We start from the raw sequence: 26,387 nt of genomic DNA on the forward strand, positions 1-26,387 counted from the left end.
AGCGCTGCTGGAAGAGGTGGTGAAGCCCTCTCCCCCTCCCACAAGTTGGTTCCTAACTTCCACTTGGGGGCCCCCATGTACTCCACTTCTTCTTTCTTGATCGTGTTGGGGAAGCCCCAAACTGAAGACATCTCCCATCAGAATAGAGACATACTTCCTGGTCAGGATAACAGAAGCACAAGAGCTGGGACATAAATCTCTCCTGTGGCCATCCCATGGTCCTGGGGTATGCCCTTCAGTGCTGAAATTCTATGTGACTCACTCAGAGGGGTGAAGGCTAAGAAACTAATGCATGAGGGATAAGGAGAGAGCATCTTAGATACATCCATATGTGTGGTCATGTATGTGTATATTTCTATCTGTGTTTGCTTTCTCAAGTGTGTTTGTTTTCCATGTTTGCTGGTGAGTCTCTGCAAATGGCTGTGGACAAGCCTTGACTTTCTGCCCCTAGCAGCCACTCCTCTGTGTGCCCTGCTCTCCTGTCTCTGCTTCCCAGGCTAGGTGGTGGCAGCCCCTCCTTAAGGCATGCATTTTTGGAAGCTGGCTGATAAAACGAGCACACACTGAGCTCTGATGCAAAGTAATTCCTAGATATGATGAGCCTATTATATATGTGAATAGACCTTCAAGGGATGTGCGAATGAAACCTTTTTTGATCTCCTATCTCTTCAGAACACTTCTTGCCATTGCCTCTGTCTCTTCACCTAAATTCTGCTATTTTTTTCATTCACCTGCCACGTGCACGGCATATTAAAATAAAATAGAAAAAAAAAGATTTGAGAACCAGTGTTCCAGAAAGTATCAGCTATGGGGAGAGAGCAGAGGAGGAAGAAGCTGCTGCAAAAGGCATGCGTAAGTGAATGAGGCGATATGTGGGCTGCGTAATACCCGATTTTTCACTCCAGATGTTGGAGATGAGCAAATGTAAGACACTCAGTGTTGTTGTAGAGGAAGTATGGCCAAGCTACACTGAAAACTGAAGGCAAATGAAAATAAGAGATTCCCATATGTATTGCTTAGAAAATAGGGCAATGCCAAACATATGATCACAGACCACGCACCACCTGCTTCCACTTGTTAATTTTCCTCTTTTTGTTTTCTCCTTTGTTTTTAATTCTTCTTCCGTGAATGTGTGGTTAGTAAGAATTGGAGTTCTTTCCTGGCTCAGCAATAAAATGATATCTTCATCTTAAATGTGTTTCCAGACAGACATAGAAACCTGCCTGGGGGCATGCTTGGCAGGATTGACACCTCTGAAGTGACTGTGTGGAGCTCTTGTTCCTGTATTTGCTCTGATTAGGTTCCCATGTTTGCCCTTAGTCCTGCAACTTATGCAAGCTGCAAATCTGTTGCTGTCTCCTATGTCCAGCCTAATTTACACTCATTGAAAGGGACTGTTTTGATGATCTGGAGGGAAGGGGACTGACACTACCTTGTGCTTTTTTTATTGTAGAGGGAAAAAAAAATGGGATACTCACCAGCACTATTAAATAATAAGCAACTGCTATTGACTTTTCTTGGTATTTTGTTGTAAATGAACTGTTGCATAATGCAGTGTGGCAGTGATCCCCTTTGTAAGGTAAAAGTAAAACGTGATAGAAACGAGATGAAATTGCCAAAAGCTTTATAAAAGCACTTCTGCTTTGGCACTGTACAGAGCAGCAGAGCTGTGAGCATGGGAAGTAATGAAGCCTGACTCCCCATGGAAGCACCTCTCACAGTTGACAGACTTTTTAATTGAATTTTATCCTAAAGTGGCAGTATGAGGTCACCCCTTTCGGACACCAGAGTATACACAGGAGAGGACCATGCTGAGTGATGTTCAGACAGATTCCTATTTGGGAGCATTTCACTGAGGGCTTTTTGGTGCCCAGTAAGGCATAAGCTGAAGCTGTTTGCAGAGGTGAGACATTTGCAGTAGTTCTGTCTGTGCTGTAAAATATGGGACTGACGTCCCACTTCATCCTGCCCCTTGAGCAGACATGAATTTTGGCTTTGTTCTATTTCCACAACATATTAAGGAATGAAGCAACTAAATATTTATGAAACATTGACCTACACTGTGTTTGGTATCCATTAATCTCTGGGATGAAAAATCTCCATGATGGAATGCTGAAGTTGCCCAAAAGCCAGGATAATGTCATGGATTCTTCTTATGTTTCCTTGGGTGTCCTGTGATTCTCTCCCATTACTCTGTGGAATTGTGCTAAATGACAGTAGCAGGAAAAGTTTCAAGCTCTGCAGTGAAGTTTCTAGCACTCAAGCACACCATAGAGATAGTGACAATCACTTCATGTAATAGACTCCAGCTATTTGTGTCTGTATCACGTAGCCCACGGTGGTGTGGGATATCCCTAGGGTGCCTAGTTTACTGTAGTTTACCAGGAGGTGAGAGATTAGAAGTGTGCTGGGCTGGTGCTATTCAAGAAGGCAGTGCAGTTCTATCCAGCCTGCAGAATTATTTGTTTTGGAAGCCTTTTCAGACCATTTTCATCTCTGCTCTGTCCCCAGCCATTAGATAGAAATAATGTCACAGAGGGCAGCTACAAAGCATTTCAGTCACAGAAGGGTGCTTAAGGGATTTAGGGGTGGGAGCAGGAACATTAATTCAAGACTCCTTTGCTTTTGTCAGCTCACAGTTCCAAATTTAAGTTATTTTTATGCCACTTTTGCATATTTTATTGTTAGCAGTAGTGTTCAGCTTAATGTAGGGTGACCAAATGTCCCAGCGTGCCTCCAACTGTCTTTATTTTTAATTAAATGTCCTCTACACATCCCTTTCTTCTTGCTGGTTTCTAAAACCCCAGGAACTCAATATAGTTTTTGCTTTTCTGTTATTAGCAAATATCGTTTCATATCTGGCTTTACAGTTTCATTATACCACCAGCTACAGAGCTTAAAATTGCATTATAAGGCTCACTTGTATACTCTGGCTTTCAGTGTACCTTCCCTTCTTTAGCACAGTGTTTCTAAAGCTTGTGCTATTACACAGTGATAATGCACAATTTTATATTTTACAATCATCAACTGTAAAAATAAGACAGTAAAAGTTTGTAATTTACAAGGCTATATATGACATCTGCAGATCTTATGGGTTTGAAGATGTATTGGTTCAGTTTCACATATAAGTCTAAGACGGAATCTATTAGGCTCTGCATATACACAGCATATTGCTTCCATCTACACTCAATGCTGTCATGTGTTTGAGGGAGAACATAAAAAAGAAAGGGAAAAAATAGGAGTATGGACTCTGTTAACTACAGCAGATGTTTCCTAAGTATGCCAAGCCATAGGGGCTCAATAGAGATGAAATGGCAGCATAAACAGGCCAAAGTCTTGGAGGCACATATGGATGCACTTTAAATGTATGCATCTGAGTAGCAGAGTTGACTTTAATGGAGGTCTTCATGAATATCATGCTAAGAATGTGCACAATAATTTGCAGGACTGCATGAGAAGGAATAGTTTATTTGTGGGGCATAAATGAATGGCAAATATATATGGACAACTGTGAGTTGGTTTGTGAACTGTTTACAAGACCAGTTAGGCAGGCTTGTGAATCAGGTGTGTGACCAGATGAGCAGACTAATAGTCTATACATATTTCTTTAATCATTCTAACAGTATCAAAGAAAACTGTTCCCCACTTTCCCTTGTTTTAAACTGAAAATTACGATGCTTGCCAAAAGCTGAATTTTGGTATATAACAATGAAAAAGCTCTGTTTGTGGGAACATGTCTAAGGAGATAGGCAGGCAAATCTCAGAGTGTGAAACCAATGAAGAAGTGTGATTTTGCTCAAATTGTTCTGCACTCAGTCCTAAGTGCACATATCCAGTGTGGTCTGACATCTGATCAACAAAGGCTGGGGAGCAGTATTGGTTTTTAAACATTTTCAGAAGAAATACATTTTCCAAATATCTGCAGTAGTTCAAGTAAGAATGTTCTGGATGGAGCAAAGCATGTGTTCATTTGATTATAAAGACATTTATTCTTCATCATTCCACTTTTGGAAATCACCATGTTTCCACTAGTAAGTATCTCTGTACACCAGGACAGTATAATTGATCAGACACATGCTTGTCTAAGCCAGAGTACTTCATTTCAAACCTATTTATTGGTCTGTAAAGCAACTGCACTATAACATTTTTTTTTTCTCTCTCCTCTCTCCCAGGCACTGGGACAATGGTGCTGTTCAAACAATAAACGCATTTATTTAACTGAGTAGGTGCTTGCAACTAAATATATGGCATCATTATCATTAGCTTCAGTTCCATCAACAGGGTGTCATTATTGCATTTAACTTAATTAGTATGGAAGCTCTCTTAAAAGAATGGTTCATACAGAGGGATGTTGTAAATGCATTCTTGACTCCTAATAAATAAACCAATAGGCTAATGCACAGTGAAGAATTTATAAAATAGCTCCTGGAGTGGAAGGCAAAGTAACACATGCATTTGTGCTTAGGGCAAGGAGCTAGCAGGAGAGTGGCAGAGATGAGCTCACCCAACAGCTGCTTATCATGAATGCATGATGGCATGACATTATCTTTTCAGGTGTGCTCAGAAGATGTACAGCTCTGGGGGTGGGGGTGAGCCAGGCGGTTGTGCATGAAGCTGTGAGATTTGTGCACCTTTGCTTATGAGTGCTTTTGTCCTTTTGTATTTCTCAGTGTGCAAGGGCAGTAGCCATTTCGGAACTGCTGCCATGCATGCAAAGGAGTTACTTGCACTGTTTACTCTTACTGGGTTTTTGTAATCTAAATGGCTCATCTATAGCTATGGAAAACATAAAAAGATCTGTTTCAGTATATTGGTCTGCTTGGTAGATCAATACACCCCGTCCCTCCCCTGCCCTGCTCCTGAGATCATTTCTTAAAGCTCCATGAGGAGTTACTGCCGCAGAGCACACACATCTGCTTGTGACATACTTTGGTTGTTTTTTTTCCATTGCGGGTATACACAGATGAGCTGCCTAATGAGCAATTAAAAAGATAGCCGAAGACTAAAGTTAATTGTTTCACTTACCCAGCTTAACAAGCATGCATCCCCTTGCCCCAATATCCTCCTTTCTTACTGGGAGCTAATGGGACAGCCTTTGAATATTTCCTTGCCTTTTTCAAAATGCCACATTTGAATGCTGGCCTCGTTCACTCTGGAAACTCAGGAAGTTAGGTGCAGACAATCATATGGCTTAAAACAAATGGAGCGGTTCCCTTTTTAAGCTTGCTTTTCAAAGGAGACGAAGGTAGCATGGTCATACTACTACTCCATAATAAGACACTGTTGAGGTTTCATGGTGATACTGGCGTATTTAACTTTCTGCAGCTTGCAAGGGAATAAGTGGATGGAAATGCTCTCTGTCTCAGCTCAACCCTAATTAGACTCCAGAGAGTGTATGGACCAGGGGAAGAATCAGGGAGAAAGACTGCAGATGTCACAACTGTGGGAAAAACTTCAACTGGAGCTTGTATGATAATGAACCAAGCTTTTTTAATTTGGCAACTCACAGAGACAACTGAATGAACTGAATTCTGGTTTTTTTGGGGGGGTGCTTACGGGGCACCTAAGTACCAGTTTTCCACCTTTTTCTTATAACACTGTGGTCCAAAATTGTGTTTGTTTGCTTTTTAAATTGTCAGAAACAGGCTTTTGTCTCTTTATTAAGCAAAGAAAACAATTAAGAGACTGTCTTGCTCCAGTTTATAGGAGGGAGAGGAAGTTCTTTGGTGTATGTATACCCGGCCTGAGTTAAGAAACAATGGTTTAAATGTTGGTCTGACCAGTTTGTTACAAATCTTTATCAGGAAGATGGGGAAGGGGAGGATGTACATATTACAATTTAGGGTGGTGGGGGCGGGAAGGCAGGCAATTGAAAAGATAGAAAGAGGAAAGAATTGGGTAAAGTGGAGATAGTCACCACCAGGATTCAGCAGCAATCCTGTTACAAGATGCTCCGATGGTCTGGGGCAAAAGCGCAGAGGGAGAGAGCAGCAGCAGCAGTGTGGCTGGTCTTAGGCAGCAAGAACCTGCAGGAACCATGTAGAAGTCCAGGAAGAAGCAGCAGGTCTCCAGTCGTAGGCCCTGGAGAGTCCGTCAGCATACAGGCATTCCGTAGTGAGAGATTTGATGGCAGACACCTCTTCTTCAGCCTGCAGGCATCATGTTCTGGGACAGCAGCAGCAGAGCGCAGAGCAAGTCCAGGAAGGAGAGGCAGGTCGTGAGGCTTCTCATGTCAGAAACCTTGTTCTTCATGAAGAATCTGTTGTCAGAAACTTCATGCTTGCTGATCCCTCTTTTGTCCTCCAATTTCCTGCCTACATGACATCCATAGGTGCACCTTCTGAGATGGCAATCTTCCTTGAGATAAGCCAACACAAAGACTGCTTCCCGGCTATTCATCTGAAGTTTTTCTCTCTCTCTTTGCCCCTGGCCTTGTCCATCTGTGTCCCTCAGAGAAAGAATTTCTCAATCCTTGGCAAGGACTTCCTTGGACTTATGCAGTGGTATAAGAGAATAATCTCTTACGGAGACCCACGTTAAAAATGTGAGCTGATATCTCTAACAGTGAACATTAATAAAAAGAGAAAAAGTTCACCGCAGGCCCCCTCAAATTTGTCTCTCATAGAATAAGAGAATGGCTTGGGTTGTAAAGATCCTCAAAGCCTACCCAGTTCCAACCCACCCAGCATGGGCAGGGCTCCACCCACCAGATCAGTCTGTCCAGAGCCCCATCCATCTTGGCCTTGACAGCTCCAGGGATTGGGCATTCACAACTTCTCTGGGCAACAGCAAAATGTCTCCTAAAAGGGTTTTGAAATCATTCCAAAAGAATACAAATACTGAGGATTGCCTTTCTTCCAACAGAGACAGTTGTGTTTTGTGTGTGTGACTGTGGAGCTCATGAAGTCTGGAAGGACTACAGCCATTTTCCCTTGCTGCTGATGGTATGCAATGGGATGCAGCGCTGCCTTTTGGAACATTCCTGGGTTCCTGCATCAGCAATGCATGCAGAACAGCTGCAGATACACCTTGAGAGGGGGCAGCAGCTCCAGGAATGACAACTCAGCCTATTAGCTAGTTTATGTTAAAGCCCTTCTGAAGGAGGTGATCTCAAAGACAACTGGAGCTGGAGGAGAAGTAAATAAAACAAATCTGGATTCATTAAAGATTATTATTATTATTAGCTTTAAATGCATTTCACATCTTCCAGATGGTGGAAGATAGCTTGTCAGCTTTCACAGCAGCAGGAGGTCCTGGATTTGCTGGATTTAACAGCAGAACAACAAGCAAGACTTGGACACAGTTCATGTCTGATTGACTATAATGGACAATATGTCAGAACATTTCTGCTTGAGATTGCAAGGATCTGGAAGAAAAATTGAGTACACCAGTTCAAACTACAGCTAGAATAAAAGTCCAATAAGAAGTAGAAGAAACATAAAGAAACACTTAAAACTAATTACCTTAAACTTTTAAGACATAGGGAATGAATCAGAAGATGTTGAAATTTTTCTTTATGATTTTGCTTGTTGGTTACAAGAAGGGATGTCTTCACTTAATCATTCTCATAGATAAACTTACAGGTCCTAAGATGATTCTTTTCTGATGTGAAGTTGCATTTTACAGATGGCACGGTCATAGTAAGCACATTGTCAACAGAGCTGAACATTTGGCATGTAGAAAATGGGTACACCTGAAGCATTTGAGGTACAAATGAAGCACAGGTGGGGTATAAAAAGGCAAATAGCTTGGCAACTTCAACAGTTGTTGGAGGAGTCTGCTTAAGTTGCTTTCACTGCGGGTAAGTGGCAATGTTTTATGAAGACAGTGTGGATTTACTGTACTGAGATCAATCCTGAATTTTTAATCCTAGATTATTTTCCTGAAGTTTTTTACATGCACAGAAATTAGGGAAATGTAGATTAAACAATCTGGAAAAGGAGATGCTTGATATTTCTGATGTGAAAAGTAATGAATTTATTTTGAACTCAACATGAGTAAATCAGAGCTTGGTCTTGTGACAGAATTTAGTGCCCTACAAATCATGGAGGAACATGCAGTCAGCATGCCACCGGAACAAACAGTGACTTCATATTTGAAATTGTATCCAAACAGTGCTACAACATGGTTTAGAATAGGCATTTTATTCATTGTGCAGCTGTACATTGCAATCCATGGAGCTTACAGATGTATAATTGTCCATAGTAGGATACCTCATAGTTCCAAAATTTCAAAAGCCACTCAGTGAATGTGGTAGGGAAAAACTGTTTCAACACTGGTATGAAGAAAAGCCACAGCATTCCAAATTCTCTTCTCTGCTTCCTGCTGAGATCTGCAGGCGTGCTGAATTCTGGCAGGTCAGACTTAATCTGCCAGTTGTTTTTGCTGCTCTGAGAATTAGAATCAGCTGCGGTGTGTCATCTCTCAGCTGCTATGTGTGCATGTGCTGGAGTGCATGTGCATGATGCGAAGTGAGATGATGGTACTGGAGGGTCTTGTCAGGAGATGCTTGATCTGAGGATACTCCCTAATGGAAAGTGACTGTTTCTTGACTTCTTTCATAATTGTCTGTTGATACAAACACAAACTTTGTAAGCAAATATCAGCACTTTCTAGCTCTGCTTCCATCTGTATCTATGATGTGTGATGAGGCACCCTTCTATGCTTAGAATAGCAAATAACTGCAGAGTGGTTCAATTTGATAAGTGCTTAATGCCATTTTTTCTCTTTATTCCTACCAAAGCTGAGGGTTCCTCTGGTTTTTCTTGCTGTATCAGGAAGTGTGTCTTGCTAGGTCAGCTGGATTAGGCCAGCATGCTTCATGACCAGACTGCTCTAAAGCAATTTTTTTCTTCTTGTTACCTGAACTCATTTGCTCACAGCTTGGTACTCTGTGTGCTGTTCCAAATACACATTATTGGGGTCATCTGCCCCTCAGCCCTCTGTGGTAAGGAGGGAAGAGTTTTTCAGATTTATGATTCAGCACTGGATTTACCATTTCACAAAGTCAGAAATCAAATTAAATGAAAAGGACTAGCCCAGAACCATGCCTAAGGAAAAAAAAAAAAAAAAAAAAAAGTAATAAATCTTAACTGGGCACAGAATTAACAGCATTTCCTCCTTTCTACCATGTGCAGAGCTCCATGCAACTTCCCTCACTCCTTTTCACTCATAAGGTAGAAAACATCTTTTGTCTTTACAACCTAATAGGAAAAGTTCCACAAATCTATTTGCACTGAAATGAGTAGTTGCTGTATTCATTAGTTTTATACGAACAGCAAATGTTGTGCCAACCAAAATTATGTGAACTATGTGTAACATCCAGAGCGTCATTGCCAGTGAGCTAACAAAATATCTAAGTTAAGTCCATGCTATATCCATTTTACAAATGCACAACACTCAGAGATGTACCAAACCATATAATAACAAATCAAGGCATTGCACGTGTTGGGGAGTGTGGCTTAAAAATATAATCAATTTCAGTAACTAATTCAATCAAGGAGATGTACAGGCCCTAAGGGAAAATGAATTAGCAAATTAATTCATTGTGGTAAAGTAATCTTCCTTGCACAAAGAAAAATTAAAACAAGCATGATGTTTTTCCTTATACATCCTGTATCTTTGTATATTTATATTTGGGTTCATAGAATGCCTGCAGATGATGGAGAAAAATATGCATATCAACACTGTGGAAAGTGGCTGGTAACCCAGCATCGCTGAGGGGTTGGTCCTTCTAAGCAAAGAATGCACGATAGGCATTCTTATAATATGGCTTTTGACCCAAAGAACCTGCTCAACAGCTGAAAGTTTTGTTGGAGCTGCAAGCTTAGCTCTTCAAATAAGACCCCAAAGGCAACTTCCAGGCTCTCAAGTCTGATAGAGAGCTCTGGTATGAAGGAGAGCTCGTAAGCAAATGGTTGAGAGCTTTACAGCGCAGTGTCTACATCCTGAGATGACTTCTGAGATTAATAGAGAGCTAATGGAGTTTTTGGAGGACTAACATAGTGTTCTCTGCACAGCTTCTGCCTCCCAGGAGGGAAATGTGTGCAGCAACTGCCTGAGCCCTGGGGCTGTTTGTAAGCACCACTGAACGTGAGCTGTATGACAGCTTAGCTCCTGATGGTGATTGCATGAGTAACTACCCACTGCTGTGGCAAGCTCTGCTAAACATAGAAAGGTCTCCTCTGGCCTGCCATCCTAATGCTATGCTGAAGAAGTGAAATGATGCAAGTAGGCAAGGTACGACCTCGATACAAGATTTTTCTGTGATTTCCCTGTTCCTCTTGAAGAACCTTGGTGAAATATTAGCTGTTTCTAAAAAGTTATATATATATATATATATATATATATATCCTGCTTTATCTAGAAGACACTTGCAGTTAGTTTGTACTTTCTTCATTTAGGGAGGAAAAAAAAATTCCCTGATGAGAATGAGTAATACCGATGACCGCAGAAACATATGGATGCACCTTATGGCTGTATTTGTGGTTAAGTTTTATGGAGTGACAAAGCAATGACTTCACTGGGTTGTTTTACATGTGTAATCAAGCCTTGCATACCAAAATTTAGGGTTTATTACTCAAATCAATTAGATGATAAAATGTTATCAATTTTAGGAGCAAATGCGTTTAAAGTACAGAAAAGCAACAATTACTTATGTACTACCACAGATACATTTATTTATTCTGGATGCAGAATTTCCTGGAGCAAATAGTTACTGTAATATGCTATAGGTCAAGAATTACCATTTTGGAGCTACCTGAGAAGCTTGGTGCTGACCGTTGGAACGCTGTTGTAGTCTGTGTTTTTGTATATGGAGATTGGTGTGTGGAAAACATACCATACAGTGAAATGTATGAAATGTTTGAGGAAGTTCTGTGTCAATGGTGAAATATTTGTGTGTTTCAGGAGCCTGGTATGATGTTGGTCAAGATCTTTTATGAATATGGTGGTGGGTCTTGTTTTCTTCTCCACTTAAGAAAGGAAAGGTAACTAGTCATAGAACAAGAGGTAATGGCCTTAAGTTGCTCTGGTCTGGAGGAGAGATTCAGGCTGTATGTTAGGAAAGATGTCTTCTCAAAAAGAGTGGTGAGTCATTGAAACAGGCTGCCCAAGGAGGCAATTGAGTGACCATTCCTGCAGGTGTTCAACAACCACGCAGATGTGGTACTGAGGGACCTGGTTAGTGGGCATAGTGATGATGGGCTGGTGGTTGGGTGGTGAGCTAGATGGTCTTTGAAGTAATTTCCAACCCTAATTATTCTGTACTGAATAAGTGAGAAACATTCTAAGAATATTTACTGGAGGACATAGTTAAACAACATGGTCATCCTTCCAGAAAGGACAAGACATCTCACCACAGATTTTATTCTCCTTTCCAGAAACTAGCAGGAGTCCTTGGAGGAAGGAGGGTTGGGGTGGCCCAGAAATGATCCTGAGTTGAACAGGAGTATAACCTAACAGCAAGACACTATTGTACTTGGCACAATAACACTCTCTAACTGAAAATATTCACTAGCAGACTGGTTCAACAGGAAAAAAAATAACTCTAACAAGTCACTGTGCTCTCTGACCGAAGTATTATGCTCACTTCCTATGCAAATACATCTATTCCACAGCACCCTGAGGAAAGTTAAAGGAACTTTTGAAAAGAAGAGAGCAATCAAAGCGCTCATTCTGTAAAGAGGGCAAAAAAACCTGTAATGCTGTCCCTGTTCTTACATGCGATTGTAGCTTTTCTGTTCTGTATGACTTTGTTCTCTTTCCATCAGTGTATCAGCCCTCACCCCATGCCATTGCGGTGATTTATTGCAGAACACAAAACAATGTGGCTGCTTTTGTTTTTGTATCAGCAGCACTCCTGCTGCAAAGTAGTAGTGAACTAACAGAGTTTAATTGACTAGTGCTAGATTTTCATGGCAGACTGCCTGGGGCACACCAGCTCTACTCCTGATGGCAGCCTTTTGTGCCATTGATTTTAAGTGTAGTTTGCTGGCCCAGCATGTGTGATATTGGAACAGCACTACAGTGTTAATTTACACACCAGTTTTTCTTGATCTCTTGCAACTGAAGGGTAAAGGCATCATGACACCATGGATGAGTATGGGAAGGGCTATTTAAAATACTTGTTGGAGGACTTTGAAATATTTATGGCAGTAGAATGCCAGGAGACTTTCCAATAAACATATAGATCTTGCTTTCCAATTAAGAAGTTTTAGCTGATAAAATCAGTTGACACAAAATTTCAGTAATAAAAGTAAACGTTTCTACTTGACCTCATATAATTTGGAATATCTCCTGAGGCTGTGATGGGTTTACCCTTGCATTACAGTTCAGATTGAATGCCAATATGAGCATATTGAATTTAGGGAAGAAACAGAAGAGTATGGGAAAAAAATGCTGTTTTGGATGACTGGGAGGAGTATGAAGAGTCAGAATCAGTGTCTATAGATATTCATAGGATCATACAATCGTATAAAATTCCCCAAAAAATCATGATTTTTTTTAATACGACACTGTGAGATATGGGACTTGCTTGTGCCAGGTTTTACATGCCACGTGATCAGCCTGTAGCAGATCAGCAGTGACCCAGCTAGCCCTGCTTTAGCAGTTCCTTGAGGGTTTATGTGTCTCTCTGCTTGCATTGAGTGGCCCAAATTCTCCACCGTGATCTCCATCTGACCTTCTCTGCTCTGCCCTGAGCTGGGATGCAGCTGAGGAGCTCCATGAGTTTCACGCTGCTAAGACATGCAACTTCATGTCTCTGTCCACAGTCTTGGCTGGAGACATGTCTTCTCTCCGTGCTCTGAGCAGGTTGTATTTGGATCCCCATGGACATCTCCTGGCAGTGGTGAGAGTGCAGCAGATTAGGCCACCTGCAGTGCAGACCTGCTGGTACATTTTGAGAGAAGTGAAGCAAGAAAAAGAGAATGAATAAAGAAAACACTCACCCTGAGACAAATATGGTATGACGGGCAAGATTAACTTATGTAAAGGAACTGACGAAGGTAATAGAAGTGTGAGCCAAGCAAGATGTGTTAATGTGATGCACACATCCATTAATCAGACTAAACTGCTGTTTATGTAATGTTCCGCATCCTACAGGGAGTAAAAGGTCTGTGAATCTGCCCTATCTGCATGGGAAATTTGTGGGTCAGTACTAGAAGAGAGGGCAGCATCAAATAAAAGAAAGCAACTGCAAGTATAAAATCAGTGATTAAGAAGTATTGAAACAAACACTTGTAGACTACTGGAACTGACAGTTTTGAAATGACTGCTCAGTGAGTCTCTTTTTGAGGCACTCGGTTTGAAATAAAACGTTTCCTTACTAAAGCCTTATAAGTGATAGTCTTTGATAAGTATGGATTGCAAGTTATTGTCTGTTTCTCAAGCTGGCTTCTTCTTATCAGTTACGGAAGACCCTGAGTTGGAGGGTAATTAAACGAAAGGACCATTTCATGGAATTATCTGGATAATTGGTTGTGATAAATATGATTTTGCTTTAGAGCACTGAACAAATAGAAGTCACTGAGTTGAGACAGGAAATCATATGGGATGCCTTTCATGTGAACATATTTATTATCTGTTTTAATTAGCAAACTAAGTCACAACTGCATAATATAGAATTACTTGTCTGGGGTTCCTTTTGTTTTAAATGGTTTTATTTCTCAAAGTCCATCATGCCACACTTCATTTACACATCTTCTTATGGCTATGTTGGTGGCAGAATTTTACAGAGGGACACTAAAGTGAATTATGGATAGATGTTAATGTTCTGAACTGACTTGGATTATTTTGGTCTGTTGAATTCTGGATTTCAAAGGTTTTGTGTGTTTTTCTGTGTTCTAGGGGATTTTTGGAGACTTCGAAGAACTTGCTTGATTTGGTCAAGGTTACATGGGAAATCAGGATCCAAGTTAAGATCAGAATTGAGGAATTTCTCAGAAATGCTGATTGTGAACACTTGGTAGTATCAGTCCTGATGATTAGGTATAAGTTTTAGTACTGAGGCACAAGTGAACATTTGAGGTTCTGCAAACAATTAGAGACCTGTTTTAAGATTGGTTGCCCAGTACTGAGTGCTCTCAATCAGAATAAGAATAGATAGAATTCCTAATTATTACCTTCAATATAGATTTAATTTCCAACCCAGGGCTGTTAAAATGCAGGTCTGCCGTATGGCCTTAAGGTCTCTCTCCAGACCATGAGCTGATTCCATCTGATCCCTTCTATTATAGATATCCTAGGATTTCCACGTTCCTTCTTCAGCCCTTTAAATAAAGGTTTCCCTTCCTTGTGCGTTGGCTGTAACATGCTGGATAGTGATTGCTTTATGACTCAATTTGCATTTATATATTTTTTAATGATAGTATTAAAATGAAACATGTTGTCTACAAGTGTTACAGCATTAACACTGTTAAATTCAGAGACCTACCACAGACCTGTTGAGATTTACTTGTTTTGTAATGTCTCAGTGGCGATTTAAATTAATAAATTAATTGAAACTTAATAAATATTTGGACTTTAATCAGCTGTGGATTAAAATTTAATCATGAGCTGTAAATTCAGATGAGGTTTTCTGATGCTTTGGCTCTTCTAGCAGGCCAGAAGGAGGTTTCAGAAACACCTCAACTAACTTCAGTGGACAGCTGCGTGCTTTATGCTGACTTCTGTCTGAAACAAAGAAAGAAGTGGCTCATCCCAATGTGGAGGGCCCACCCAGCAGCATATGAGCTGCACTGTGCAAGTCCTTAGAGCAGCCATCACACCTAGACAGGAAGACAGAAGTAAGTTTTCTTGGCACTTAAGTCTTCTTAGGTTGTGGTTTTAAAATTTAAGTGATTTATTGACCTGATGCTATCCTTCTGCCCAGGAGGAAACATTAACTTTTAACATAGGACTTGTCTGGGATTCATGTAATTCTTGAAACCTCGTACAGATTTGCTGTGCAGAGATGATGTCTGGGTTTTCTTGAGTCACATCTCGAACTGAAACAGTTTCACAGCATTTCTGTCACAACACCCATGTCACTTCTTGGCAAAATGAGTTTATTCTTCAGTAAGGGAAACTGTATTTTGCCTATGTTCATTCAGAAATGACTTTTTTCATGATCGTTAAATACAGATCAGGTTTTGAGGCTGGCAGTTTGAGGTCCAGTATTTGATGATGCACTGTTTTCCTTTTGGGTAAATTTTGTTTCCCCAGCCTCTCATTTCTATTTCTCTAAAGGACTTGAAACTATTCCCCTTGGCAAAGTGCTGTGAGATAGCATTTTTGAGTAGAAAATATGTGTCAGGTATGGACAAATACAAACTAAAATGTAATGTTTTGTTGAAAAGGTAATTTAACAGTTCACAAACTGTTAACTTTTACAAAATTTAATTGCTTCTGATGAATTCAATGAATTTATAAATTCTCATTCACTCTATTGCGGTTTTTAGTGGAATATTTCATCAAACTTAATCAAAACTGTTATTCAAATAAAAATAATTTATGAGAAGAGTCTTTTTAGTAGATGAAAATTGAATAGCATTTCATATATATTTAAGCCCAATTCTTTGTGTTTTATTTTGTATGCCATGTGGTATATGTAGTGGCTTTGGAAATAAGGTGCAACTTGGACTAATTTTTAAGATATAGAGAAACCTGTAGAACTGTTGTTTATTTCTTTGAGATTTGGCCTGTTCTAATTGTTGCAATTCTGGAATTTGTGTATGCATTATTTTCCTCTGGAAGAATTTAAGCATCTAAGCATGCTGCATAGCTAGAGATTCTATTTTATACATTTTGTTTAGGTTGAACTCGTGGAATCAGAATGGCAGGATTTATCTCTATGTGTGGCATCAATATATATGTGCTGGGGCAGATTTTTGAAAAGCCTGCATTGTAGAGGTCTTGACAGTTCTTACAAGAAAGTTCCTTGTTACAGTTTTCTCATACAAATCTTAGTATCACAGCAGAGACCTGGAGGCCCTGTCAAGAAGGTCGTTTTTTCTCTGCACTGTGCATATTAGAAGGTAGTTCTGTGATGAGCACAACTGATTAATATATGCATGTTCAACCCATTCTAGAGAGACCTCTCTAATTTTTATGAGGCCAAGGATGGAAAAGATTTTTCTGTGTCACTGAATTAAATCCCCCTGCAGTGCCAGGCAACACCTTACATGTTGCCTCCACAAACCAATAACACTGCACTATAAGATAGTTTGATTTCCTGTTCCTTAGTGCTTCTCCAGAGCTTCATTCCTCTGGTGGTTGCAAATTATGCTGCCACTCTAACCTTATTTATGTCCACCTTTTACCTGTTTGTTCTTGTGGGAATGATGGCCTTTAGCTTAAATAGCTCTTCTCTTTCCCTGGTGTTTACCTCTTTGATATGTTTATAGAGAGCAATTATATTCTCGCTCAGCCTTTATTTGTTGAACAGTTTCTCTTTTCAGATAAGCTTTATATTTCCCTGATCACACTAGAATCTACTTTGTGCGCCTGCTTCAGTTTAAATGACATAAATTCATCCTTTTTTGGTTGGTTGGTTATTTTTTTGTGTGTGTATGTGTGCGGCATGAATCACTGAAATTGCCTGGTGGGGCTCCAAAGGGCATTTCTGCAGTGCCCTGTGCCATGTTTTTAGTGGTTCACTGTGTCTTCTACAATTACTTTGGCCTTAATATCACTGTGATCAGATCAGACTTATCCTTGTCCTCAAAATAATGCCCTCCTATCTTCTTCCTGCATTTCCCACCTACCATTAGCTACTATTGCCTTTTACAGCAGTAGTACATTCTTTTCCTTCTATTTAATTCCTTGTTGTTTTCAGTGGGTTTTTTTCTTTTATGACAGTGCTCACAGGCTTTGTCTTATCAGTATATTACTTAAATATCTTCATAGTTTTTATCCCTGAATCCACTAACAAAAATATTCCTGAATAAGTCTGGCTACAAAATCAATCTTTAAGAATACTCCTACGTTCCTCCTTTAATTCTCTTGCTAATTAGCCGGTACAGATTCATGCAGTCCAGATCATTTCCCATGTAGTGCCATAAAATATGTTCTGTGGCTTTATAATATGGTAATGAAAGTATGTTCTTAGGTTAGACCAGCCTATTCCGTTTGGTCTCTTTTGAATTTTATTTTACTGTTTACCTTTGTGTCTCTGATTATTGCTTCTTTCAGGTATGTCACTGGAGTTTATCATTATTTTTTATTCTTCCTTAAGTGCAGGAAGTGGATTTGTTACTGCTATCACAATATATTTCATATGACAGTTCTAGAATTTTTGGATAGATGTGATTTTGATCCATCAATTGTGTGTGTTAAAGTCCCTCAACTTTATCTTCTACTTCACTTCAGTCTCCTCTGTTTTATAGTAACTCCATTTTTTGTGTATCTGTTCGACATCATCTGAGCATTCTGACCTCATCATCTTTAGTTCAAATATGCTCAGGCACTTGTTTCGTTTATGGGTCCTACCGAGATCATGCTTAATATTGATTCCATCTTCCCTGTCTAATGACCTTGCTCTTTTCTGTTTTCTTCTCTTCACAATTTATGTATCAAGCTTAAAAAAAAACAAAAAAGAAACAAAACAAAAAAGCTAACTACAGATTTCTTTTTTTTTCTTTGAACACTCTCCACTTGCCTTATGACAGTTCTTGACTTATACTTTATATATCCCTCCAATAATTATCAACATTTCTTCTCACCATCTTTGTTTTCTTGGTTCATTCACTCTTGCCATGAACATCTCTGACCATTACAGTTCTTTCTCCCTGCATTCTGGTACACATCTTTTTTGAAGTACTCATGGCAGACACAGTATTAAGGCAAAGACTCCACACAGTACTGAGAGAGGAAGCACCACTTTACATATTTCATAGACTATTCTTCTTGCTTATGTACTGCAGTATTGTGTATTTGAATCTCTTTTTAGACCCACATTGCTGAATTGTCTGTAGTTGATAATATCCTATAACATTCATAGCCTTGTAGGCTGAATTGCTTCTTAACCAGCGTAAGTATTGTGCCTCACCCTTGTTCTTCCAATTGAATCAAATCACATTTTTGCAAAATCTTTTATCCAGTTTGCCAGTGCAATTTGAATTTCAGTCCTGTTCTCCACTGTCCTTACAACTTTAGAAGCTGTCTATAAATTTAATAAGCATATGCTGCATTCCATCATCTACATAATTAGCAAAAAATATTGAATGGCCTTGGACTGAAGACAGAGCTGCAAAACTGCACTCAATACATTTCTTCCAATTTGATAGTAAATGATTAATTAATCTTGTACTAGGATAAAGTTAAGAAGTGTTTTGTTTTTTTTACTGGTCAATCTTCTATTTCTGTAGGCATCTTCACCATCCTTAATTCAAATGCCTGTCCAGCAGGGCTTATTACATCTTCTCATTCTCCCCATTTATAATTCATGTAACAGATTGTATTTAGTTCATTTGACTTGGAAATATGTTATGCGTTCTCATTTAGGTCCTTGTTGCCTTCAGTTCAGTCACCCCTAATAGATAACTCTGAAAGCTGATCTGCTCAAAATGATGGGCAGTAATTATGAGCCAGGATTGTCCCACCTTGAGCTTAAGCTTATTTGAATAATGCAGTCATTTGCTACTATTTGGTATTTGATAATGTTATTATTTAACAGACTAAACTACATTGTCTTTTGTTGGCTTGATGAGAACGCATATTTCTTTGCTACCATTGTTCTAGGTCTAGGTTCTTCTGTTGTCAACAGTGTTTCTTATTTACCTGGTTTTGGATATTTCTTGGCTGGGCTTGCATGGTAGCCTGTTGCTACCCCCCATTTGTGGCTAACTGCTGATTTGTCACACCTTCTCTTGTATTCTCGATTAAAATGACAACATATGATGCAGTCATTAGCTTAGAATTTGGGTTGATTTTTGCTGTGATTGTGTGTAAGGGAGCCCTGAGGAGGGTCAGACCTAGCTAGAGAGTCTGCCTTGGGTGAACTGGGATGCTCTCAGGTGTAGGGAATAAAGCAGGGAGGAAGACCCCTATGCTGGCCACATGCTTGTTCTTGACACTCAGATTTAAAAGTCATTACCATGTTCTGGTCTTAAGTAATCCCTTCTGGGTTCTCTTGTAACCAGTAATACTCTCTGCCATGGTAGAGCTCATGAAGAGATGAAGCACTGCTTAGTGCCATAGTCTTGCTTAACCACTGCCAACAACCATCTTGAAAACTGTAGCTGAAACTACTGCTCCAACTTGAAAATAGTTTGTGGCTGCTGAGTGGGTTTGCTTTATTGCCTACCTCTTAAATCTCAAGTGAAACAGTGATCTATTTGGTCCTCTTTGCTTTTAAAATGATGCCTTTATTTATATTAGGAATACTGCATCTTATCCTGTTTAGAACCTTTCTCTTCTCCCCCACTGATTTTCTTCACTGGAAAAAGATGAAGAACATACTAATACATCAGCATTTTTGATGACATAGTCATGTTTTTATGCAGGTTTGCAGTTGTCACAAGGGGGCAATAAAACTTGCTTATTGGAAATCATCTAGACTGCAGTGGGACTTTGTTGGAAGGGTGATGCTTATCCATTGATATAATTTGTCTTTGGTCTTTTTTTTTTTTTTTTTTTCTTTAATCAGATATAAGGATACTCAGATATTTGAAATCCTCTTTTACTGAGTGATCGATGTCTAAAGCTTTGTTTGATTTTACTTGGACTCTCACTGATTGAAAACTCACTGGGTTGTATTTACATGAATTGAATAAGTTTTGAAATGGAAAGCTCGGCTTTTGTCTTCTGTGTGTGTAAGATTTGATTCCTTGCTTTCTTTTTTCATCTCTTTGAGCACTAAACATTTACATGTTCCCTGCTATGTATCTGAAAACTAGCCAAAGATCCTGCTAGATTATCATGTAGGCTTTAAGCTGTTTGTAAGATTTTCTTAGAAGCATCAAGCATATCTCCTTCCTTCATTACTTTTTAATGTATATTCCTTCAGTATCTCCAGAAATGTTCCTCTGTTTTTGAAGATATTGGGCTATTATCATCTCATTTAAAAATCTCTAAACTTGAGATCCTCCAGGATTTTCAGAATGAAGCATAACTCAGGTGTGACCCTTAGACTGGTGAGTAATATTTCAGCCTGAGTATTGAAATATCACACAAAAAGAATATATAGGTGTGGTTTTTTTGTTTTGTTTTGTTTTTTTTTTAATATGTCACTAGAAAATTTAATAACTTTGTCCTGCTAAAATGTCACTTATCTTTAATAGGTCATATTATGGATTATGAAACACCTATATTTAGGAGGAAATAAAACTGATGTAAAGCAAAATCAGCCTTAAATAAAATTTTATCCTGGCTGGTGCCTGGAAGTGTTTGGTGCTTGAAAATTCTGACTCTTTTCCTGGTTGCAATGTGATGCTTCTCTGCAGTGTGACAGCTTCAGCTTTCTGCCTGAATGATCTCATCACACACATGCACAGAGAGCCAAAAATGAAAACTCTCCTATTGCTTATCTGCCTATCTTCTTGGTGGGGAGAAACTCATAATGTCTCTGCAGAACTTCAGACATAAAAAGTGCTGTATAAGTGCTTAGCATTATTATGATGAAGAGAGAGAAGGCTGAGAATTGGATACGATTGCTATCTATAAATGCATTAGAAAGATAAATTCTACAAAGGAAAAGACATTTTTAAGGTAGAGGAATGATGTTGGTGCAGAAGGAAACAGATGTAAGAGGGCCGTGAATAAACATCAACTGGAAATGGGAAAGAGGTTTTTATTAGCACAATGGAACAGCCTTCTAGGCAGTTACAAACTCAAGATCCTTCCTGGTTTTAAGGTTGAGACATTAGGATCGTATGCTGTTGTTGTTTGCCCAGAGGGACATTAAAGATTTGGGAAATCTTTTCTATTCCTTATCTGGCTGATGAGAAAATCCTTTGGCTACAATCCAACCTCTTTCAGATGGTCTCACCCTTCCCAGTATGGTCACGGTCTGAGCCTTTCCTCCCTCTGAAACAAAACGAAGAAGCAGAATGTGAACTGGTAATGTTTTCTCCAAACAAAGGTGTTCATTCTAGCTTTAGTTGACTCATAACATACATCTGAATATATTACCTCCTTGTATTATGTTTTCAGTATGTGTTCTGCAGGAAAAAGCAGAGCTTTCTGGAGGTGAGATAAATGAGCAAGAATGAAATATAATTTACAAACCAGTGCAATTTGTTGCTGGGGTTGCTAGAACTCGTTCCTATGATCCTCAGACTCCTTGCTTGTGCTTCAGAAATGCTGTAGGTGAGTTTCTCAAATAGTGGAGAAGTGCAATTGTAGATTGGCTAAATGTTTGTGCGAAAGCTCTTGCTTGCAAAGAGTGAACCAGCTCAGGTGGCTGTGATTTACGGCTGGTTGCATGGAAACTCTGACTTCTCAAGACCTATGGGAGCCACATGCAATACAGCAAAGAACAGAGTCCTGTAGCAGTCAGCAGGGTACTCCAGCTGGCCAACACTAGTTATCTAGCACAAGTAGCAGAGTAGGATGTATCTTTTTTTTGATGGATGAAAATGAAAGCTTCTCCAGGGGAAGATCACAACAGGATCCTAACTGTATAAGTAACAGTGAGATTATCTAGCCAGGCCAGGAATATAATAGGACAGGGGGAAAAGCCTTAGAATTTGAGAGATCTAAATTTATAACTTTGATGAAAACAAACTAAAAATGTTTTCAATACATGGAAACCTTTGCTGTCTATCTTTAGGAAAAATCTCTGTTCTGGGCAGCTAGATTAGGATTGTTTGCTGTGAAATATTAGTGCAGAAAAGAATCAGAATCTCTATTTTTGGAAACATAAGCTTTCTAATAATTACACTCACTCTATGCTATTAATTAGAGGCTAGACAATTATATTTCTGTTGCCATTGGCAACTGAGCCTACAACACCCCCACCCCCCCCTCCCTTTTCTTTGGGGGTGTGGAGGGGGCACTATCAGACAGAGAAAGTCTTTGCCCCATTTGTTATAGGATACCAATGGCAGATAGACTGGTAGCTCAACAACAACAACAAAGAACAAAATGCAAAGGGCTGTTCTGTTCAAATGATCTCTGAATTTACAATTACATATTAAAAAGGCACTGTTGGATAACGTGACAGCACCAACTGCCTTTTGCAGACACCTGAACAACAGAAGGATCAAAGTGGCACAGCACCAGAATGCAGTAGCTGTAGGCAGGTGTTTGGTTTTCAGGTGAAATCAGTTCTAGGATTCAGGTTCAAGGGGAATGATTTGGACCATAACAACTAATTCTGTGAGACCTGTGTCATAACTCAGAGGAAATCTTTTTGGCTGCCACTCTCATTGTTCAACCATGAAAATGGCAGTCTGCATTTGTGCCTCATATGGTAAATCCAGCCTGATGTTTCATATTGCTACCATGGTGCACAGCAGATTTGGGTTAGTGCTTCTTGATGGGAATGAGGGCATCTGGGGGAACCCTGGGCCTTCTCAGATTGTTTAAAGGAGGACAGCAGATGACTGTTATCTACAAACCTGCTTACGTGTGTCACATCATTTTCCTCCAGGAAGTAGATGCTGAGGGTGATTTTGAAGTAACTTGTATTAGAGAGGGAAACATAGATTTATTTTTTTTTTTATAACATGTGAGGAATGTCATCATCTGAAGTCAGAAAAATCATTGTCTTTTGTCATATTAAATAAGACTAGTTGCTACAAAAGAGCCATCTCCCACATTATTTAATTCTGCAAAAGGATTAATGTTGATTTTTTCCCTCATATTCTGTCTTGTTACTTAAAGTTTAACCTTTCCCATTTATGGTCCTCCTATTTGAGATGTGTTTTGTCAAATTTTAAACCACATCTGAATTACTGCTGCCTGCATCAATAATGGTGATGATTTTTGTGGAACATCATTTCCCAGATCTCTTGAACTTCCCTGAAGTACAATTGCTGAAACACTTCTGTGCTTAAATAACCAGCTGGGTCATTAAAGAACTGAGAGAAGATTAAAAAAGAATTAGGAAAAAAACACATTCTTTCTGCATCTAGAATTACAGTAGTGATTTGACTAGGAAGTACTTGAACACTGTCTCAGTTGGGCCATCTCCTCTCAGTGCATCATAAACAGTCCTTGGCTAATATATCGCTCCTACCAGTTTCATGCACATGAATAACAGAGACCACCAGTGGACTGAGGAAGGCCCTGGTAAGTTGGAGAGAAGTAATGAAATAAGTCTATATTAGGATACAGAAACCCAGAGAGGCTAGTACTCAATTCCTCACTTGTTTTCATACAGTATCAAGTACAAATTAAACTGCAGTGTATATCTAGATGTGGAATCCTCTGGATAGAAAGGATTATTAGCTTTGGAGGATACGCGTATATAAAAATGGCAGTGTGGGAAGCACACTTTGCTGGCATTGATTAAACTGGAGTACATGTACCCTCCTTAGTTCTTGGCTGGACTGCTTTGATCCCACTGGAATCTGTGCTGCCACATTTTCACTTCCTGCAACTTACATGAGCTAGATTAAATCTATCATGGGACATGTTTGTAGACTGAGCCTCAAGCTTGCATTTGCCAGTTGCACAGTGATGCTGTGAATGTTAAACAGAAGAAAACCTATCACCAGAGGCAAACGTGTGTTCACCCACATCTGTGCTCATAGGCAGCTTTTGGAATTTGTGTACTGATTTGGGTGCTGGTCACAGTAACAGCATCTGCAGTCTATAATAGGAAAGTACTACTCCTTCTGCACAGCTCACAGAAGTGGTGGCCACTGCAAGAGAAAGACATGGACATCTGACTGTCAAAACTGTCTGTCACATTAAATTTCAGTGGCTAATAATGATAATAATGACAATAATAGACTTCCAAGGTATGAGCTTCTCTGGATAAGAATTTGTCTAACTACTCTTTTGACATTGCAAATTTGGGTTACTCTTCTGCTTAAAGTACTATACAGGCCAGGAAGGGATATTTCGTAGTTAACTAAGTACCATGCCTGGCTAGTCTAAGTGCTCATTCACTTGAAGACTGTCTGTTAAAATCAGTTTTCTTGTACATCATATTTCCACAAAAAAAGCCCCACCTCATCTAGTTCTTGGGTCCACTGAACTCGTGTCCCAGTTCAAAACTTGTACCCATTTGTTTTTGGGCAAGCTTTAATTTTAGTCTAAATAGTTAATTTAGTGTAAAACAGTCATGCTCCTTTCAGTCTTTCTATTTCAAGACTCTACACATCTTACCTGAAGTAGGTTCTTTGGTTATCTCTTCGTTACTCTTCCTTGTACGCCTCCCATTTAAATATTTCTTTCTCTGAATAACAAAACTTGTTTCATATTTCTTTCTCTCAAGAGCAGTGACTCTTGTTTATGCGTGGTAGGATAGCATCTGCCTTTTTCACAGCCTCCTTAGGCTCGAGGCTGGTGACTGCTGTGCAAGGGAGCAGGTGGAAGCAAGTTAGACATTTCCTAAGTAGAAGCATTCAGTCTATAAGATATTGTCTTGATCCTAGTACCAGAGATTGTGATCTTTCAGTTTACCCTCCTAGATTTTCCATTTTATTATACAAGACTTCAGCATTATCCATTTTGTGTGTACTGTTGTTCAGTTTTTCCCTCCACTGAAAATAGTTTGAGTTGTTCATTCATCAGTATTTTACTAACATTTCTTCCTTGGCCATTTTCATAAAAGTACATAAAGTTATATAAACTATGTCAATAGCTGGTTCTTGTGGAATCTCATTTTTACTATCTTCTCAGCTATAAACTTTTCCTTTTACAGAGTACACTCTGTGTCTATCTTGAGACAGCTTCTCATGCTCACAATTTCTCTGCTAATCCCCGTCTCTTCCTGTTTTACTAATAATTCCCTGTGTGTTATCATAGACTTCACTGAAGTTAAGACAGGTGAGATCAATCACATGTCCTTTGTCTAGAATGTAGGTTATCTCATCAAAGAAATGTATGAGGTTAATCTGGTACAATCTACTTTTGGTAAGCCCACGCTGTATTTTATGCCATTTTCATTTGACCTTCTTGTCTTTAATTATCTTTTCACTTAGAAGCTGCTCAGAAGCTTTGCATACTACTGAAGTCAGAATTCAAGGACTGTAGTTATCCACATTCCTTCTCTTCTCCTGGCTAACTTCTTCTTAAACACAGGCACTATATTTTCTAGATACCTGTTTTATGGTGTTTGATAGAGCTATTAAAATGTAATGCTAGACGATAAAAAAATTGTGAGCCTATAGTGGGCTTCTAGTTCAAGCCCTTTATGTATCAGCCATAGTGTGTGCTGACATTTACTGGGAATTTGTGCACATATGAGAATAATTCACAGAAGTTAGCCTACAGAAACATAAGTGTAGTGAACAGGGGACCACAGGTAGGGCAGTTTTCATGGTACTTTGATTGAGAAAGGTAGTTGAGTTGGGGAAATAAAGTGGAACCTGTTCTTGGAGCATGAGCTAGAGTGGGAAACTCCAGCTAGGCTCGATTTCATTTTGCTAACTGTCTTAGAAAGGTAGGAGGTGGACAACAGGAGAATTACCTGATTGCCCAACCAAAGAAGAAGCTAACCAATATAAGCTTCCATGTGTACCACTGTGGATGATGCCCTTCAGTGAAGGATGTTGCTGTGTGGCTGGCACTGTTAAGTAAAAGCGCACAAATACTTCAACTAGAACTCAGAGAAGATCCCACTAGTGTGGGGCTAATATAACCTCTGGTTCTTCTCCCAAAATTACAAGGGACAGAGAAGTCAAATAAGGCTCCTCAGACCTCAGCTGACTGACAAGAGATTGAGCAGTGACATCTTCTATTCTGCTAACAACACCAAGTTGTTGTTTGTTTTTTTTTTTGTCAGACAGATGCTGTGATCTGGGTGGGAAGCTCCAGAAAGAGTTCCCCAAAAGTTCATTTATTTAGGTTCGCAAACTGATTCTATTGGAAATAGACAGGGATGCATCACCTCACATCTAATCCAAGCAGTGTGGATGCTGCAGAAGTATGAATAGAATCACAGAATCACAGAATCACAGAATTACCCGGGTTGGAAGGGACCTCAAGGATCATGTAGTTCCAACCCCCCTGCCTGGCAGGGCCACCAAACATACGCCTTTACTAGATCAGGTTGCCCAGGGCCCCGTCCAACCTGGTCTTGAACACCTCCAAGGACGGGGCATCCACAACCTCACTGGGGTGAATAAATAGAATAAATGGGTGTGAATTTATTCACTGGGGTGAATAAATAGAATAAATGGCTAAATAGCTGTTTCTCCTGCTTCTGTTGAAGAGTACTGAGCTTTTGAAGGTCTGTCCAACTGGGGATTTCCTGTGCTCTTTTCATCACAGGTGCCCCTATTTTGTATGGG

Source organism: Coturnix japonica, chromosome 1 (assembly GCF_001577835.2).
Source record: "Coturnix japonica isolate 7356 chromosome 1, Coturnix japonica 2.1, whole genome shotgun sequence".
In the NCBI taxonomy this organism is placed as follows: Eukaryota; Metazoa; Chordata; class Aves; order Galliformes; family Phasianidae; genus Coturnix; species Coturnix japonica.